The sequence below is a fragment of the Nannospalax galili genome, unplaced genomic scaffold (genome assembly GCF_000622305.1).
Source record: "Nannospalax galili isolate Female #2095 unplaced genomic scaffold, S.galili_v1.0 scaffold281, whole genome shotgun sequence".
NCBI lineage: Eukaryota > Metazoa > Chordata > Mammalia > Rodentia > Spalacidae > Nannospalax > Nannospalax galili.
In genome coordinates this window covers 3,602,793-3,606,755 of record NW_008349068.1, presented here as the reverse complement: position 1 = coordinate 3,606,755, position 3,963 = coordinate 3,602,793, and the positions used below count along the sequence as shown (strand labels likewise).

The window sequence follows — 3,963 nt, the reverse complement described above, 5'->3', positions numbered from 1 at the left end:
TATAGTGGAGTTGCAAAGGTGGGTGTGAGTTGAAGGTGGGTTTCCTAGACAGAGTCCAGATCCTGAGACTTCTGTGAGAGTTAGAGAATGAGGAGTTTCTCTGTGGCATTGATCAGTTGAGGTGGTGTTCTGGAATGTTCCTAATGTAGCTATACCTTCATAATAGGGGGGTGCTGCTGCTAGACACAGCCAACAAGATTCAGTCAAATTGGGGTTTATCTGTCTGATGGCCTTATATGCTCCCTGAACTAGATTAAACAGCCGGTTTCCTGTGGTTGAAACCTGCAACCTTGGGTAACGAGAGGTCTGTTCTGACAGGATATTAGCTGGGAAGGTGCTAGGAAGAGAGTTGGGGAGGTGCTGTGAGGTGGCTTCAGGTATCAGAGCTAGCAGGGAATTTGGGTAGCTGAGGATGGGTTTCTGGATAGGCAAGACCTATAGCTATTGGGTAGGAGGAAGTATCTCTTCTAATAGTAAAAAGGAGACCATCATCTGTTCGTTCCTTATATAGTCTAATTCCCCATGAATATCCCCTATCCCAATCTGTAGCCTTTTTACCTGCTGTTGTGAATTCTACTCGGAGGGGGTTGCACCATTTACCTTGACGGGCCTGCTTATGAGTAGTTTTCCATTCGTCGAATTTTCCTTGCAAACGACTGTTCCCATGAGAATAATTTGTTTCTACAGTGATGTAGTCCCATGATGAGGACGGGGACCACCAAGTGTCCCCAGTTGTCTCACATCCCCAGTTTTTGCAGTAAAAGTAGGCCCTCCCTCCACACTGGGGGTTAAGATATTTAGCCCTGTGATTGCCTGGACAGACATAAAAGGTTAATGTACACAACATGACCCGGTGTTCATGAGGGCCACATCCTCCCCACAGGTCACAAACGACTGTTCCCATGAGAATAATTTGCTTTTACAGTGATGTAATCCCATTATGAGGACGGGGACCACCAAGTGTCCCCGGTTGTCTCACATCCCCAGTTTTTGTAGTAAAAGTAGGCCCTCCCTCCACACTGGGGGTTAAGATATTTAGCCCTGTGGTTGCCTGGACAGACATAAAAGGTTAATGTACACAACATGGCCCGGTGTTCATGAGGGCCACATCCTCCCCACAGGTCAAGTCCCAGTCTCCCGGGGGGACTTTTTTTGTCAGGTACCACCTCAGTATTTTAGTTTCCTTCTAAGTCCCAGGGCTCTGGTGCTCCTAAGGCTAATTTACACAAATCTGGATACAGTATAGGCCACCAAGTGCCCTTTGGTGCCATCTTGTGGGTTTCAAACACTACAATACTCATTTGATTAATTACCCGCAGTCTCCCGGGGGGACTTTTTTTGTCAGGTACCACCTCAGTATTTTAGTTTCCTTCTAAGTCCCAGGGCTCTGGTGCTCCTAAGGCTAATTTACACAAATCTGGATACAGTATAGGCCACCAAGTGTCCTTTGACGCCATCTTGTGGGTTTCAAACACCACAATACCCATTTGATTAATTACTCATCAGGTGGTCAGCACAGGGAGATGGGGATTTCCATAACTGGGGACAAGCCTATAAACAAATAGAATTATTAGGAATTTCTGGAGAGTCTTATTTTTAGAGGGTTGGATGCTCTGTGTAGATGCCATTTTCCAGTGTCCTCTTGAGTCGGAGCTCTCTTGACGTGGGAAGTGTGAATCCAAGCTGAGATTCCGTCCACTTTGAGGGCCGTAGGAGTAGTCAGGAGAACTGTGTAGGGTCCTTTCTACCGTGGTTCAAGGGTTTTCACGTTGTGTCTTCTCACGTACACCTGATCTCTAATTTGATAGGAATGAGGCGTTTGTAGATCACCAGGCTGGTAGACTGCAGCCAAGGGCCTCCAAACCTGGTTCTGGATGATCTGGAGGGCTTGGAGCCTTGATTTTAAGCTGGGGTTATCAAAAGAAGAGGGCAAGGGGGACAAGGTTATATCGAGTGCAGGGGGTGGTCCTCCAAAAAGGATTTCATAGGGGGTTAAGCCATGTATAGCAGGAGTATTTCTAGCCCGAAATAAGGCTAGAGGCAGGAGTTGTACCCAGTCTTTAGTGCCAGTCTCTAGAGCTAATTTGGTTAAGGTCTCTTTAATAGTTCTGTTCATTCTTTCTACCTGTCCTGAACTTTGGGGTCTGTAAGCACAATGTAATTTCCAATTAATCCCCAATGCTTTGGCCACTCCCTGACTTACCTGGGAGACAAAGGCAGGGCCATTATCAGATCCAATTACCTTGGGCAGTCCAAATCGAGGGAAGATTTCTTCAATCAGTTTCTTTACCACAGTCTGGGCTGTTTCCTTTTTGGTGGGGAAAGCTTCAACCCACCCTGAAAAAGTGTCTATAAACACTAAAAGGTATTTATACCCATATTTTCCTGGGAGTACCTCAGTAAAATCTACTTCCCAGTTAGTCCCTGGTCGTGTCCCTCTTTCTCTCTTGCCAAATGGGACCTTTGACTTAGTTGCATTTACCAAGGAACATGAGACACAATCTCCCACTACCTTTTGAACTAGTTGATTGAGTTCTGGGAAGTAATAATGTTGTTCTTCTCTTTCCAATAGTGTTTTTAGTTTCTTGTGTCCCAAATGTGTCCACTGGTGGAGTTGGGAGATCAGCTCAAGTGCTGCTTCCCGAGGCAGTATAGTACGATTTTGATGTCTCCACATCTTGGTTTCAGGATCCAAAGTAGCATTAAGCTTTTGAACAAGTTCCAAATCTTGTTCAGTGTAAGTAAAAGAAGCTTCTGCTTTCTTTTCCTGTTTCTTCATCTCAGCCTTAAGGTCTGCATGTGTGTAAAGAATGTATGTACCTTCTGCTGCCTGACGGGCAGTTTCATCCACCATCCGATTGCCTCAAGCAATTGGCCCCTGGTCTCGTTGATGTCCAGGGCAATGAATTATGCTGACCTGTTTTGGCAAGTATAAGGCTTGTAGAAGGGCCACTATTGCTTCTTTGTTTTTGATGTCCTTACCAGCCGAGGTGAGGAGTCCCCGCCTCCGATAAATTTCCCCATGTATATAGGCAGTGGCAAATGCATAGCGGCTGTCAGTATAAATATTGACCTTTTTGCCCTTTGCTAATTTTAGGGCCTGAGTTAGAGCTTCTAATTCAGCTCGCTGGGCTGATGTTCCAGCTGGCAGGGCTTGGGCCCAAATTATCTTTTCCCCATCAACCACCGCAGCCCCCGCCTTACGCTCACCATTTCGTAGAAAGCTGCTCCCATCCGTATACCAAGTGGCATCTGCATCTATTAGGGGCTGGTCAGTGAAGTCCTCTCTGGTCCCATGTGTCTCTGCAAGTATTTGCTGGCAGTCATGAGGAATCTCAGTGCCTTTCTCGGTGGCTGGTAGCAGCGTGGCGGGGTTTAGGGTGGCAGGGCTACCAAACTTGATCTTTTCTGGATTTAATAGTAGTGCCTGATAATGGGTCACACTGGTATTTGACAACCATCTGTCAGGAGGTTCAGGAGGCTGTCTGATGATGGACTCCACTGCATGAAGTGTGATAACAGTTAGGGGCTGACCCATAGTGATTTTGTCTGAGTCTTTAACTAGGGATGCTTTAGGGGCTGACCCATAGTGAGTTTGTCTGAGTCTTTAGGGATGCTATTGCCGCCATGATTCTCAAACATGGGGGCCAGCCAGCGGACACATTGTCCAGTTTTTTTGAGAGATAAGCCACTGGCCTTTTCCAGGGTCCCAGGGTCTGAGTAAGGACTTCTTTTGTCATTCCTTTATTTTCATTTATATATAAGACGAAAGGTTTTGTCAAGTCTGGCAATCCCAGAGCTGGAGCCGTCAGCAGTGCTTTTTTTATTTTGTCAAAGGCTCTCTGGTGTTCTTCAGTCCAGACGAAAGGAATCTCATTCTTTGTCAAGGGATATAGAGGAGCCACTATTTCAGTGAAACCTGGTATCCATAATCTACAGAATCCTGCACTTCCCAAGAACTCT

At 46.2% G+C, this 3,963-nt stretch overlaps 1 pseudogene; it reads right to left on the bottom strand.

Moving 5' to 3' along the window:
* LOC103744477 overlaps positions 1 to 3,963 on the bottom strand; it is a 9,312-nt pseudogene that overhangs the window by 1,107 nt on the left and 4,242 nt on the right.